The sequence below is a fragment of the Eschrichtius robustus genome, chromosome 13 (assembly GCF_028021215.1).
Source record: "Eschrichtius robustus isolate mEscRob2 chromosome 13, mEscRob2.pri, whole genome shotgun sequence".
Classification (NCBI taxonomy): domain Eukaryota; kingdom Metazoa; phylum Chordata; class Mammalia; order Artiodactyla; family Eschrichtiidae; genus Eschrichtius; species Eschrichtius robustus.
Window position 1 is genome coordinate 63,651,264 of NC_090836.1, and position 16,492 is coordinate 63,667,755.

The 16,492-nt window shown below is 39.6% G+C and overlaps 1 pseudogene; it reads right to left on the reverse strand.

The window, feature by feature from the left end:
* Positions 1–8,724: 8,724 nt before the first annotated feature.
* LOC137775506 (transcription initiation factor IIA subunit 2 pseudogene) lies at positions 8,725–9,097 on the reverse strand (annotated as a pseudogene).
* Positions 9,098–16,492: the final 7,395 nt, after the last annotated feature.

A 16,492-nucleotide genomic window follows, 5' to 3' on the forward strand; every position in this document is an offset into this window, starting at 1 on the left:
ATAGCAAGTAAAATAACCTATGCAAAAGAAGATTTCAAAAGAATACTTTTTCCTCCTAAATTAGCAGACATGAGGTATTAAATATTAAAAAGTATCTAAAATAAGGTAGTGTTCAATAAAAATCTTTGCATTTATCCCACCTTCATTATATTATTTCTGTATCCAGAAGAATGATCTGAAAAATAACAGAGAAATGTAGTTTCCAAGGCACTGTCCTTGCATAAATTTTAAAAAGCACTGTTTGATATACAAAGATACTTTTAAAAGAAAAAAATGTATTATATTAAATAAGCATAATCTTGATCACTATATATTAGGTGTTATTCCATAGAAATACAGGAAGAAAGGCTACAGCTGAAAAGGTCAAGAGTTGACAGAACTGTTTATTGCTAAATTCTCTGTGTAGCGGCCTCATGTGATCCTTTATGTAAATTCATTAGGTAGCTGGTCTCAGTCTCCATCTGCCTTGCAAGGAATTCTGCTCATTGGCTAATAATGCTCTGGCAACATCCTTACCCGTGTTTACTATACATTAATTCACTCAAAAAGTAATTAGCAGGCCTAAAAGACTCAGTCCTGAGAGTCATGCTGATGTATGAGATATAGCCATCCAGTTTTTGTGTTTTAACAAACTATTTTCCATGGCATCTGGCTGAAGGTATGGCCTATTCTAATGTTTATGACTCATGTGGTAGAGGCAGGACTGTTACTGAAACAAGTTCTAAGGACTGAAATCTAAGCCATCAAGCCCCTGGGCTTCCCAGAAGCTCCAAATTATCTTACCGTGTGCTCCTCTGCCTTTGGCTATCATAAAACACTGCTGACTGTCTTCCCCCTTAACTAATATTGCTTTAACCTTATTTAAGGATGCTGCTTAAAATTAGCTTTGTATATAAGTAGTTTAGAGAGCAATATAAAAAATGAATCAATTGTTTTGGAAAAGTGAATGCATGAATCGACTGATAAAAGGCAAAGAAAATTGGAGCTTCTTAGAAGTTTTTAAAAGCATCCTTCCATATAAAAACTAATGAATGCTCACTTCATCTGGTCTCATGAATAAGGATTTAAAGTCAGACAAGAGAAGTGTCTGATTATTAGACAACAATCTTCCACATTAATGGAAACAAGTCAAACTAAACTCTCAGATAATATGGTAGCTTTTTCTATCTTTGGGAATATATAAACTATCAATTCATGCTGAATTCAGCTGTGAAAGGATGCTTGGCCTAACATTAGGATTAATTAGTTATCTTTGCCTGAGCACATGGTGACTTGCTGGAGGATGGGGATGAGGAGAGAGATGACAACACCACAGGTAATGATGGTAGAAGTTCAGTCCAGGATTTGAAACATGCCATAAGTAATCTACAATGTAGATAACCTACATAAAGAGTAAAGATAAATGACTGAAAACAGCTAGCTTCAAATTTAGCAAATTCTATCAGATTCCGCTACGGCATAGTTTGCTCAAAGCTACACTTTTGGTCACAGTATCAGGGAAGGAAGTTAGCAGTACTGAAGACACAATTCACGAACACAGTTTGGCTGCAGTTGGAACAAAAACAAGATGCTCTTTTAAGGAACTGACATTGCAGAGACTTGATGATATTCTAGGAAATGAACATGAGATAATGTTTTCAAAATAGCACCATGATAATGTCAATGAGTAATTTCAGTTCTTATCACCATATTATGTAGTTCAGGGCAGTACTGATATTGTAGCAAGGAAAGGTGTCAGTATGTTTTAAAAGAATTGACGCTTCCCTCCCTCGCTCCAAGGAAAACAGCTGACGATGGATAAAAACTTTACACTGCTCATCGTGGGGAAAAAAAAAAAAATCTGAAAACAGGTTTTGCTGTTTCTCAGCAAATAATGAGCCAAAGATCTTGACCCATCAGCATACATATGTCCAGCTTTATCATCAGAGGGAAAGTCATGGAAAACAGGGCCCCCATATCATTCAAGCTGGAAAAGGTTTTAAAGATCACTAGGCCAGAGCCCAAACTGACAGATGCCCAGAGATATTAAGTAACTCTCCTCAACTGCCCAGCGTATGAATTGCAGAGTCAGAGCTGTGGAACCAGGTCCTTGCCTTTCTCCTCTGCCTTGTGGTATTTCTCCACCTACTTAATCTATTTCTCCTCTTCTTTTATAAACAATATAGATCAGGGAAGAAAGACTGCTGAAACCCTTTTGCAAATCTGCAAAAGTAAAAAGCCACCCACCCTGGTCCCCTTTTCTCACCTAGCATTCCCTGCTCACATATTGTAGCTCTCCCTGGGACACTTTTCCACCCCTGCCTACTTCACAGATTTCATTTCTTCTTTGATGGTTTTTCCTACCCCCAAGCCAGAGTTAGGGGCTCAGTTCCTATAGCAACCTATTCAGACCTGTGTCACAATATTCACTACCTTATTGTTTTCGAACCTCTGATAACCCTTCTATCTCTTACCACACCCACAACACTGTGATCTCTCGGAAGCAGTGATTTTGTCTTACTTACCTTTGCAGATGCCATTAAGCCCAGCACTTAGCGAAGATCAGTAACTGTTTCCTGAATACATAAATGAATGTTACAAAATATTTTTGCCTTTCGAGCTTTTGGAAAAAGCAGACAGGCAAAGTTGCATGATACAGGATAATATATGTATGCTTATATAAATATTTTTCAAATTGCAAAAGATCCATGATTGGGTGCTATCTAGTTTCTGCAATTTTTCTTTTTTAAGGGAGCATGAAAGGACCTGCTAATTCCCAGACAGATACTTAGCAAACTATGCCCATAGTTTAAAATTCAAGTTAGTCTCTGCCTCTCCCTTCACAGGCTTCTCTGCCCCAAATGCTCTTCCCTCCATATTTGTTCTTGATCCATCCATTTTCAAGGCTCAGCTCAAACACTAGCCCCCCACAGGGCTTTCCTTGACCCCCTTGGTGACCTCAGGGCCCTTTATCACACCTTCTTCTGAAGTCTCACAGTACTGTAGCTGTACCTCTTTATTGATTGCATTCTGTTTATTTAAGTGGATATTTTATCTCCTCTCCCCCACTAAGCAACCTGAGGGAAGGGTTTCTTTCTTTATACCCTGAAGATGTCTAACACAGAGCCCTGCCCATGGCAGGTCCTTGGTAAACAAGTTTTTGAATTGCTAAAAGCTTCCCTCCTTAAAGGCAGCAAGCTGCAAACAGACAAATCTTTACCCGTAAAATGAGGAGGAGGTCCTTCCCAGCTGGGCTGGTCCGTGACTTAGGTAGCTACGTGTGTGAGCACCAGCCAGATCAGTAGGTGAAGGAGGACAGGGTAGAGATGTGAGCCTATCATGGGGGGGATTTCTCAAGGCAGATAGATAAGAAGAGCCCCTAACCTGGACTACAGGGCAGAAAAGACTTCCTAGAAGAGATGACCCCTGAGCTGAAGCGCAAAGGTTGAGTTAAAAAAAAAGAGCAGGAGGGGTGGTCAAATCAGAGGGGGCAGCGTGGGCACAGGCCTAGAGGTGAGAAGATAGGCCCTCTTTGGAAATGCAAGAAGTTGGAATGTAGAGTATCAGATGGGGAATGACAGACGAGGCGGCTGAAGAGGTGAAGACCTAATCAAGTCATACAGGGCTTTATACACTGTGTTACCAAGCTTCTTTCTTTTCCTGGAGGAATGGAAAGCCGTTGAAGGATTTCATATGATCAGGTAGCAGAGTGGGAAGTAAACTGGAGGGTCCTAGGCAGGAGGCGGAATGACCCACGGCTATGGCAGTCATCTACGTAAAATGAAAGGAGCTTCAAAGAAAAGAATGTGAAAAGCGGGCAATTAATATTGAGATAAATATCAGCTGGTGATCTATTAGAAACAGGAGAAAAGAGAACAGGGAGGGAGAGGAAGACATCAAGGATAATTGTGAAATTTCTGGCTTGAGTAACCCGGTCGTGACATTCACAAAGACAGACAAGGCAGAAAGTAGAGGAAGTTTAAGTGGGAAGATAATGGATGAATTAAGCTAACTGAGTCTGAATTGTCTAAGGGGTGTCAAAGTGTCTGTCCAATAGGAATTGGCTACATAGACACAGATCTCAGGAGAGAGATTTCAGAGCCAGAGATATCTATTTGGGAGTCCTTGTAAGGTGATGGTTGAATTCATAGGAATATATGAGATCATATGGGGAAAGTACATAGAACTCACGAAAGGCTTAAATTCAAGGGCAGATAAAGAAGGAAGACCTTTGGAGGAACTGAGAAATTGCAATCAGAGAAGTAGGAGGAAAACCAAGAGAAACCAATTCATGGAAGCTGAAGGATGTTTCAAGAAGCATGGCGTGGCCAACACTGTAAAATGCTGCAGAGATATCAAATGAAATAAAGACTCAGGCCATAGCCATTGCATTTAGTCAGGAGGTTTTAGTGCCCTTGGAAAGGAAAACACTGTTTCTGAGGAGTGACAGAAACTGAAGTCAGGCAGTGGGTTAGGGAGTAAATGGAAGTTCAAAGTGTGGAAAAAATGAATGAAGAGATTTTTTAGAAGCTTGGTTTTAAAAGGAATGTGAGAGATGGGACCAAAATCCAAATGAGACTCAAGACTGAGGGTAATCACGCACGCACGCGCACGTGTGTGTGTGTGTGTGTGTGTGTGTGTGTTATTTGGTTGGTTAGTTTGTTTGTATAGTTGAGAGAGCCCTTCAGTGTTTATGTCCTGAGATCGAAAGAGTCAGGGAGAGGCTAAAGATACCGGAGAGGGAGGATAAAAATGGAGGGCGTTCCCTAAGAAGCTGGTGGAGAGGGACCAAGGGTGCTGAGGGAAGAATTAGCCTTAGATAGGAGGGAGAAGGGACACTTTTCTCAGGACCAGCAGAGGAGGGAAGGATGGATGCAAGTACTAACAGGATTATAGGTAGTTAAGGGTACTAGTTAAGAGACTCTTTCTGTAAATCCTGATCAGCTGTCAGGAATGAGAGAGTTGGTCACAGTAATAGAGCAATGGTTTCAAAAGCAATCACAGGACCTGGTTTCTTCAAACAAACTATACGTATATGTATATAAAGAAAAAAAGAGAAAAAGGGAAAAGGAGGAAGAAACTTTACCTTAAAAGAGACTTAACAGACATGTCAACCAATCACAAAATATTGACCTTATTTGGATCCTGATTCAAACAAACTTTTTTTAAAAAGTCAAAAGGCAACAAGGAAATGTGAAAACTGCCTGTATGTATGTCTAGTGGTATTAGAAATTGACTATTAACTTCTTACTGAGATAATGCTATTGTGCTTAGTTTTTTAAAGTGTCCTTATCTTTTAGAGTACATACTGTATTCACAGATGAAATAATATGATGTCAAAGATTTGATTTAAAATAATTTGGTGGTGGGATAGAGGCCATAATGGAACAAGACTGGTCACGAGCTGAGTAATAGATATTAGTTAGGACACTATTCTCTATGCTTTTATGAATGTTAGCAATTTTCCATAATAAAAATGTTTTTAAACCAAAAATACATACTTTTAAAAGCCAGAAGAAAAAAATAAGGCAATTGTGGGGAATGAAAGTGATAACCCAAGACACATAGAAAGATTAATATGCAGCATTGTAAGTCTGCCTAAAGTTGAACACAATCAATTTGTTGCAACAAAGCTGAGTGACTTTTTTTCCTAGCAGCCTTCAGAGGGCTTGATGTGAAAGTGAAAAAGCTGCATTGGTACAGGGTAAGGATCTTGAAGGATATGACAGCAGAAGGGATACGATGGTATTGACTAGAGAAAAAGTGAAGCATTAAGCCATCATCCTGTCTAGGCTGGATAGGAAGGATGTGAAAATATGGAAGCGACTGACACGGTAGGGACAAAAAGGAACCGGAAGTCTTGAAGAAAATGCATGGCTGGAAAATGGAGGTGAGAAAGCTGGAAGAATTATGAGCCTGTGGTTAGCAAGCCAGTCTATGGAGTTTAAGATTTCAGCTCTGGGTGATGACAAGGTCAAGTGTAATTGTAAACGCCTATGAAGTGCCTATGTAAAAGGATGGCTGAAGTGGGATGGAGGTGAAAGTCAAATAGAATTAAGACAGTTATAAAAGTGTAAGGTTGGGTGTTGGATGGGTACTAAAAGAACACTAAAATCTCCCACAAAGATGAGGCTCAGTTATAAGTTCTGTAACGATAAGGTCTATGTCTCTCTTTTTAAAAAAATAAATATACACCCAACACTGAAGACAGTGCCTGGACCAGAAAAGATGCTCCAAATAGTTGTTGAGTACATGAATGGAAGGACTATGTCACTAACTCTTTTTTTTTTAATATATAAATTTATTTATTTATGTATTATTTATTTTTGGCTGCCTTGGGTCTTCGTTGCTGTGCGCGGGCTTTCTCAAGTTGCGGCGAGCTGGGGCTACTCTTCGTTGTGGTGCATGGGCTTCTCATTGCGGTGGTTTCTCCTGTTGCGGAGCACGGGCTCTAGGTGCACGGGCTTCAGCAGTTGTGGCGCGCAGGCTTAGAGCGCGGGCTCTAGAGCGCAGGCTCAATAGTTGTGACGCACAGGCTTACTTGCTCTGCAGCAATGTGGGATCTTCCCGGGCCAGGGATTGAACCCATGTCCCCTGCATTGGCAGGCAGATTCTTAACCACTGCACCACCAGGGAAGTCCCATGTCACTAACTCTTTAACTTAAAGCCTTCAAGTTTCTACTCTCCACTGGTTAGCTGGTTAGTTGGGAGTGGGAGAACGGCATGGAGAAAACAGACCAATGAATATGCACCGAAGCAGGATTCATAGAGCAAAAGAAATATTAAAGGAGTTAAAAGTGGAACCTATGAGAAAAACTCAAATGAGTTCACTCCTTTTATAGTCATTTACACCTGAACTAATATATGAGCTGTGGTCGAGTTAATAACCATCTATGAGTGTACGAAAGGATATTTTAAGGGAGGGGAAAACAAGAGAGGATTGTTTGCCTAGTGCCCTGCCCTGTTGCTGTCTGGCTGGGACCTGGCTCAAATGGGAGTTGATCTGGATCACACCAGCCTGAGGTCATCTCCGGTTCATAAGCCAGTGAGCAGGGCAAGGAATCAGGCCTCTAGGAACCCCTGTAACTGTAACTGAGTAGAAAAATCTCCTCACCCTGCAATTAATCTGCCCCCCTAGGAATCTCAGGAACAAATTAGAATTTTTGAGAATATAGTTGGCTCTTATAATTGGGAACATAAACCACTATCATTCAGTCACTGTTGATTCATTTATTCAACAAAGACTGAGAAATAAAATAGTGGTTTAAATTGAAGACTTCCCTGGTGGTGCAGTGGTTGAGAATCCGCCTGCCAATGCAGGGGACACGGGTTTGAGCCCTGGTCTGGGAAGATCCCACATGCCACAGAGCAACTAAGCCCGTGTGCCACAACTACTGAGCCTGTGCTCTAGAGCCCGCGAGCCACAACTACTGAGACCGTGTGCCACAACTACTGAAGCCTGCACGCCTAGAGCCTGTGCTCCGCAACAAGAGAAGCCACCGCAATGAGAAGCCCTCGCACCGCAACGAAGAGTAGCCCCTGCTCGCCTCAACTAGAGAAAGCCCGCGTGCAGCAACGAAGACCCAACACGGCCAAAAATAAAAATTAATTAATTGATTAATTAATCAATTAATTAAATTGAAGACATGATTTAGAAAAGACTTTAAAAAAAGAAAGTGAAAAAAGAATTAAAGACTAAGTCAGCTTACAAATAAAATTCTTATTAATGATAATCTCAAATACTGAGTGAGTTTACCACTGGCCACACACTAAGTCATGTGCTTTACATAAATTCTCATGTCACCATCATAGTAGTCCTGTGATCCAGGTATTACTAGGATTCCCATTTACAGGTGAGGAAACAGGGTAAGAGGTTAAATGACGTTTCCAAGACTACCAGCTAATATGAAACCAGTCCAGGTCTAGCTGACTCTAAAGCACATGCTTCTAACCCGTACTCTAAACTGCTTTACTAAACCCTGGGAAGGCAGGAAGGGAGTAAGTGAAGCCCCATGTAGACAGACTTGAGCTACTAGTGATGAAGGATCTGAGACTTTGAGGAGTTAGGAATGTAAGGTAGAAGAAATTTTTATAGTATCTCTCTGGTCTCTGCTCTCACATTCATGTAATTCATATTTTCAACAGAGAAAGGAAAGGCTGCGTCAGGGACGCGTTAAGGGCAGGAAAAAAAAAGGGAAAACCGACAACAACAACAAACTTCCAGAGATCATTTAGGCCACTGCCTATCAGAAAACAGAAAAGGGAGGAACTCCTAAAGTCCTTGAGTCCCTATTTCCCTGTGAATGAAAGAGACTAGTATGTAAATAAGAGCTTTGCATAAGCCAGACATTCTTTCAAGTCCAGTTTATCTACCGTATGAGTGACTTCCTTTTTAAAGCAGGAATTAAAAGAGATAGAGGCATATAATCATTACCTAGCACAAACTTTCTTTTTTTTTTTTTTTTTGAGTTTTAAAATGCATTTATTAAAGAATGGTCTTAGGAAGCCCACATTGTTTGATTTGTCGTAAAAAGAAGTTCTGTTTCTTCATGCTGTATAATAAAGGTAATGTAAGAAGGTACAGAGTTATAAACTTCTTTCTACTGGAATTCTCTGATAGTACGGCACAGTGCAGTCACTTCTGCAATGCTAGAATAAATTTTTAAAAAGTCTCTTCAATGCTTCTCTTCAAAAAGCGATGAACAATAACAGGATGGCATTAAAAAGCCTTTTTTTTTTTTCCTATTCATTATGTAGTATTGGAGCCAGTATTTTTACCATCACAGGCTACAATTTTCACTTTATCCACTTTAATATGTTCTGTCACCTCTCCGAATTCAACATCATTCAATACAAAAGTCCACACATCATCACAGAATCTGTACATATTTAAAGAGCCCCTGAAATTGACTCTGTTCCTGACCCTCTGTGCCCATGCTGAATTTATAGCCTTATCAAACTGAAGTAGAACTTGAAGGGCAAATTGGGGGGTAATCTGTTGAGACTGTATAAGCTCACCGAGGCTCTCCTGAAGACTGTTTCCCAAAGTGGTATTTCTGTACAACTGATATGCCATGGCTTAGGAGGGAGAAATTCTTTTTCTTATTCAGGCTTGCATTGATATGTCAAGTCACTGATCCACACAATCTTTTTTTTTTTTTTTTTTTTTTTAATATATTTTCTTAACCATATTTGCTTATTTATTTATTTATTTATTTTTATTTTATGGCTGTGTTGGGTCTTTGTTTCTGTGCGAGGGCTTTCTCTAGTTGTGGCAAGTGGGGGCCACTCTTCATCGCGGTGCGCGGGCCTCTCACTATCGTGGCCTCTCTTGTTGCGGAGCACAGACTCCAGACGCGCAGGCTCAGCAGTTGTGGCTCACGGGCCTAGTTGCTCCGCGGCATGTGGGATCTTCCCAGACCAGGGCTCGAACCCGTGTCCCCTGCATTGGCAGGCAGATTCTCAACCACTGCGCCACCAGGGAAGCCCCCCACACAATCTTAATAGACCTTTTCTTCTCATTCAAGTAGCAAAAAGGTAAAGGGCTCCTCCTTGGACAAAACAACAACATCATTTTGCATATACTGTACACACAGCCTGACCAGTTCCTATCCTCATTGGCAGAGAGAAATGAACAAGTAAGATAAACAGGCAGATGAGATGATAGAAGAGGCCACAGCCGGTTAACCTGCCACTTACAAAGGAATCTGAATAACAAGAAGCCTTTGACTGACTCATGAAAGGTTTATCTCCTCCAAAAGGAAGTTTAACCCCACGTTATCCACTAGAGCAAAGATGCTCATCAACCTTTGGAGGAAGTCTCAGAGTAGCCTAATGCCAGAAAAAAGGAAAAGGAAACAGCCACCCCTTCATTCACAGATAAAGGCTCCGCCTTGACCTTTCAACTGAAAAACAAATACAGTTGTATTCTGTGATGGCACAAAAAGTAAACAGGAAAGCGACTGGCCTCTTTCCCATCTTAATGCCTACTGTAGATCTTGTCCCATCCCTGCAGTATATTTATCAGAGAAGACTTTTCTTTTTTTTTTTTTTTGGGATTAAAGATTCAATTTGAAGATTGAAGCAGGGAGGAAGGAAGCAAAGTTAAGTAGAAACTGAAGCACATTCCCATTGCCTCGGGAATTCCAGAACCCTAATCCCTCCTTCCTATATACCCTGCACGTGAAAATGTGTCCAGAAAAGCCTTAGATTCACCCAGTTCCGCCAGCGTCCACATTTACTAACATGCAAAGCTAATAAGAGCCACCAGCATCAAAGTTTAGAGGTCTTGGGATGCCCTACATAATACAACAAAATTCTACTGAGCATCTACCATGTGCTAAGCACTGTGCTGGGTGCCAAGGTTACAATAATAAGCAAAATAGATAATTTTTCTGTTCTCAGGGATCTGTGGTCCAATGGGAGAGGCTGACAAGTTAACTATTGGTTCCAATGCAGCCTATAAGTGCTAAGTGCTATAATTGCGGGGTGGGAGAACAGGTTCCTACGGGAGCTCAAGAGGGAAGGGGGTCTTCTCAGGGGACATAATATCCAAGCTGGAACCTAAAGGATGAGTAGGTATAAAGAAAGGATTTCAGGGAAGGGAATATGCAGGAGAAAGAGGAAGCTTTGCCTGGGTACACAGAGAACTTGGAATGCCTTAGATCCACCCCATAAAAGAAACAAAACCCATGTCAATTAAGAACAAGGTGTTTTCCTCTTTAGTGTTTCATCAATTAATCCTCCTTGTGCTTTATGAGAAAAACCCTAGCCTTTGCTCTCTAAACAGGAATTTTCCCTCACTTTGCTTATCAGGTAATTTGTGAGCCTGAAGTCAATAACACTTGAGTAATTAGATTTCAGAGTATTGGGAAGGTTTCTCCATCCTTAAAATTCTTCCTGACTTATTTAATGTTTCTGAATGTACTGTTAGGACTAGATAGGTGATTATTACACACACAAAATGAATGTAAAAGTACATACATAGGAACAATTATGAAAATAATAACAGCTAACATTTATTACATGCATACTCAGCACCAGCGACTTTTTCTAAGTTCTCTATGCACATTAAGTCAATTAATTCACACAGTAAATTCTACTGATATCTCTAGTTTGCAGGTAGGTTAACTGAGGCACAAAATGTTTAAGCAACGTGCCCAAGGTCGTACAGCTAACAAGTGTAGAGTCAGGATTTGAACTCAGACAGTCTGACTCCAGGGTCCATGAGTTTATCTGCAATGCTAGTCAATCAGGGCGAAGATGGAAACAAACTTTGCCTCACAGTTCTTTCTACCTCTGGCCAGTTCTGTGTGGGCTAGAGCTGAGCTGCAAACCTTTCTACCAGGTATACCAAGCAACACAAACTATCCGCTGTTCCACCTGTTAAATCCTAAGGCTGAAAACTTCTGAAATGTCCAGACTCCTCCCCAGATGCTTTGAGCTACGTTACTTCTGCTGGGAGCCCCTATATTCTTTCACAGAAAAGAGTAATTTCTGGTCATTTGGGACTGTTACTTCAGGATGACCGTGATTACATTCATCAAGTCTCTGACACTGAGCTTGCTAAAGGTGCCTTTTCTGAGGAAAACTCAAAACAATCTTAAGCCATTCCTAAGTCTTTACCTGAGGAATTAAGCTGGCTAGTTCTACTGTGGGAAAGTCATCTTTAAATAATTTGTGTACCACACAAAGAATGACTTCAAGAAAATGTTGTAAAAAATTTTTTCTTTCCTTTAGTAAAAAGTGTTCAAAGTTGAAGATTTATCTCCCTACCCACAGGAAAATGGAGCCAGCTGATTTTTTTTTAAAGGTACCAGTTACAGGCCATATGATTCAACATGAACAAAATACTGAAACATCTAAAGGGATGAGAACTATAATTTATCCATATCATTATTTTTCTATTTAGAATTTAGTGTCGTTTTATTAATTAGAAAAATGAATCTGGGGGAAAGGTTTTAAGAATACTTATCAGTTTGGTTTTGGCTGCAAGTAACAGAAACCCTCCTCCTCAAAGTTGCTGAACAAAAGAGAAGCAGGGGCATCTTTGGCTGTTGGTAGAATCTAGCTTTGTGGATTAACTTTGAGCCCTTATGGGTCTTTATTATTTTCTGTGTATTCAGCTAGGAATATATATTGCCGTTAAATTTTTTTTTTTCCCTAATAGTAGTTGTCAAAAACAAAAACAAAACCTGACCAACTTTCTTGAGTCCTAGGAGTCAATAGTTCTCAGATCATCATTTCTATTTTTCCCAAATAGATCAAAGCTGGATGAGAAGCCTCAGTAAAGAACTATGTAAACATTGCTTGTTTAAGATAACCAAGCCTCTCTGGCTAACATTAGATAACCCCTGCAGAACTAGTAGAACTTTCTTGTAGCCATAAGCAGCCCTAAAGGCGGGTAGAGAAACCATTATCAATGGGTTTTATGTAGCCCCTATTCTGAAGACCAAGAGAACACCAAAACCCCGGGGGGCAGGTGGTGGTAGGAATGATTCTAGAAACTGGTTTTGACAATTTCAAACCCCAATTTTTTTTTAATTTTAAGATTTATCTTAAGATAAATTTAAGATATTTCATTAAGATCAAAGGTTTTTCATTATACTTATTTACAGTTCCTTACTAAGTCAAAAAGGAAACAAATAATAAACATCTTTATCTTTAGGGAGCTTTTGACAACAGTTTAAAACAGTTTTGTAAATCTGTTTGTCCATTTTAAATTGTTACCAGTTAGATGCCTGAAAACTTACAATACCAGGGATGTCAGCCTTAAAAATACCAGTAACTGCCATATTGGTTAGTAAAGTAATGTTAAATATATATATATATATCTCAATTCTATCTTTTTACTTTTTTAACCAACTCTAATTTGTCATTCATAGGAGTACATATAGAATTTCCCTCTTGCGCTTAGATTTTTAATATGTACATTCTCTCTTCTTTCAAATACCGGCTGATACTCCATTGGAAACAAGTTGCTGAAGGAACTAGTACAATGAGGGGCATAATGCTTACCCCAACTTTTTTTTTCTTATCCCAACTTTAAACAAAGGCCACGCCACACACAAAATAGATTGGGGAGCAAAAGTGGTGAATACCACTTTCTAAGCCAAACTCAATCCACTTGTTACTTTCTATCATTACCCACCGCCCTCAATAAGAAACTTCCTGGCAGTCCATTTATGCGAACCTCTAAGCAAGAACTGAAGGACTTAACTGCAGAATGAGTATTCTAAAGAAATATATATTTCTATGTTTATAAAAATTGTTCTGATTTTAAATATTGAAACATTAAGATAAACATTTGAAGCTCATTTGTCATGAGTTTTATTTCTAGCTTCCAGACAAGTTCATATAACAAGTACAAATGTATTTCCTTTCTGGGTATCAGGTACTTATTTCTATAAAGAGATCTTACCTGCCTGAACGGAAGAGACAGAATTGCTGCAGTCCCAGATCTGTGTCTCTGCTGCATTTAAAGTGGCACAGTTTCTCATGCCTGTTTTTCTTTATAAGCAATTAAAATTATTTGAGATCATTCTGCATCCCCTAAATTTCCAAGGTGCAACTGTATATCACACCAAAAAGTAGTTAAATTCAAGTGGCTCATTATTCAAGGATGAGAGGTCAAATTCATTCAGGCAATGAACAACCAATTCTGGCTGCATTCAACTGTTTATGGTTTAGGTTATTTTCTTTTTTAAAGAGCTAATTTTCCTCTCAAACCAATTCAGTCTCTCTTCCACGAACCGTTTATATGGGTAGATAAAACCTTTAACACAAAAGCCAGCAAAAATTGTATATATACAAGGTCTGCTTATTGACAATCAGTATTGAACTACATTAAACACTGATTTTTCTTCCATTTAGATAAAATTCTTAGATTGCTGTGATGAAGTCTCATTCGTTCTAACTTCCTTTACGAACGAGGACAGGCTTTGCACACTGATTGACATAAGGAAATAGTTTTGTTGGTGGCTTACAAATGCTTTTGAAGAATACAGGTGGGATTACACATGACGCCTCCACCAAAATAAATGTTGGTAAAATCATGACTCCATTCAGCATTAATCAAAGAGCAGTAGGGAAGTTACTGTGAGAAACCTTACTTAGTAAACAATAAGAGATCAAATTCCACTGTCAAAGAGCAACTTTTAAATAGTTAAAACATGATTCATACAAACATAGAATGAACACGTGTTAACTCATATTCAACTCATTGATGGGGGAGCCAGTGGAATGGCAAAGCTGGTTCCCAGGGCTTTTAAGAACCTGTGTGTTTGTAGAAATTTGTAAAAAGAGAATGTCTGAACAAAATTGCTACGTTAAATACAAAACTGGTTAATGTCCTACTGGATAATCTTTGGAGATATCTTTCTACCAGACATAAATCTACAAATCAACATATAACCCCACGGAGTCTAGGCCTTGTTGGTAGTAAACTGTGTGTTAAACAAAAGGTACTTTTCCTTGGTTAATTATATAATCCTTGGTGGCCTTTTAAACATTTCCCCAGTGTAACATTGATGGGACATGCTGTCCTCTTTTTCCCTTATTTCCAAGTTTGCGATTATTTTTCTTGCCACCTCTGAAGTTGTGCTTGAAAAAATAAAAATGAGATTCTAGCACTACATCATTAAGAGCCATTATTGAAAGGTAATTCCAAAATCTGGAAACACAAAATTTCTGGAAATGAAATTTAACTTCGTTTCTTCAGCTCTGGTTTGAAACAATGATTCTCCATCTTGTGAGTCACTGTTTGCCTCTTTTTTCTCTCCCTATTCTAGTAAAGACCTGAAAATTTCCTGGCAAAGCCATCTGGTTCTCCCCTCTGCACATTGGCACAAATTACACAAACTGCTTTCCTATTTTAGAAGAAATACCACATTCTGCCACACTAACATCCAACAACTTTCACCTAAGAGAAAAATGCTTCTTTTAAGTGAACACAAGTCCTCACCCTCTTGCCCTTTCTATGCGTTAATGGTCAGCCAACTACCTCTGTTAGTAGCCATTCTCCTTTGATTAGAAAGCCAATACTATTCTCCAAACAAAATGATCACCATGCCTTTAATGTCCTCCTATCTTATTTTCCAACTCCAAATTCTTTTGGGGGTCCCTTTTAACCTTTCCTGAACCTGACAGATTAAAATGCTCTCCTAAAACTCCAACAGATATTGAACCAAGAACCAAGTATTCCCACAAATACTGCAAGAAATGAGATTACATTTCCTTTGCCTATTTCCACCTCCTCTCAGAGTAAAGGATTTGACTTTAGTAGTAAACAGATTGAACGTAGGTAAAAGATGCAAAGACTCAGAAGAGGATTTAAATGAAAAACACATGATGATATCACGCATAGGCAGAATCTAAAAAAAAAAAAAGATACAATTGAACTTATTCACAAAACGGAAACAGACTCACAAACTTAGAAAACAAACTTATGGCGACCAAAGGGGAAAGGTGGGGGGGCGGAGGATAAATTGGGAGTCTGGGATTGACATGTACACACTACTATATATAAAAGAGATAACCAACAAGGACCTACTGTAGAGCACAGGGAACTCTGCTCAATATTCTGTAATAATCTAAATGGGAAAAGAATTTGAAAAAGAATAAATATATGTATATGTATAACTGAACCAGTTTGCCGTACACCTGAAATACAACACTGTAAATCAACTACAGTCCAGTATAAAATAAAAATTAAAAAAAAAAACCAAAACCCACGTAATTTAAAAAAAAAAAAAAAAACAGGTACAGAAGTAATTGCTTGGGGCTGAGGATTCGTCATTTATTGAATGTGTTGGGCTTTGGGGTGTTTTACTACCGCTCCTGCTCTACCTCAGGAAGCCACGGCACGAGCTGGAAGCGCCGACCTCTGCCTGCAGTACGCTCTGGGTTTCCTCACACACGAGGACCAAACTGAAAGGAAAGGCCTAGAATGTAAATGTCTCATTAGCCTGAGTCTGGGCTTGCTGCCCAGTTCTGATTGGGTTCCCAGTGACTTCTTTTGGGCTTGGGGCCAGGACTTATTTTTATGTTAGATCTTGAAGAAATTTATTCAGTTCCCACAAATCGCATGGTACTGTGAAAACTTCAGATTCATCAGCAGCCGTCTCGGAGAGGGGTGTGAACAGAGAGGGTAGCCCGAAGGAGAGAGAAAGACAAAATGCCACAAAGATAGTTAATGAGGTATAGAGCTGTGCTCCTTTTGGTCACAACAATCCAGGTTTTGATCAACCAATCTCCAGAGCTAAATTCCCACACCAGCTTGAAATAATGAGCTACCCAGCCTCCAAAGGAAAGCCCCCAGTGTGGGGGGCTGCAAAGGGGCAGAGGACAGGGGACTTCCATTTGCTCATCACTAACCACATTCCCAACCTTGCACCTGGTACTTCAGTTAATTCATTCTTCAGGACAACCCCATGAAGAAGGACAGGGAACAAGAATCTTACAGCCACTATGTCATCAACCCCTACCCTCACTTTTAATTCCACTGACAAACACA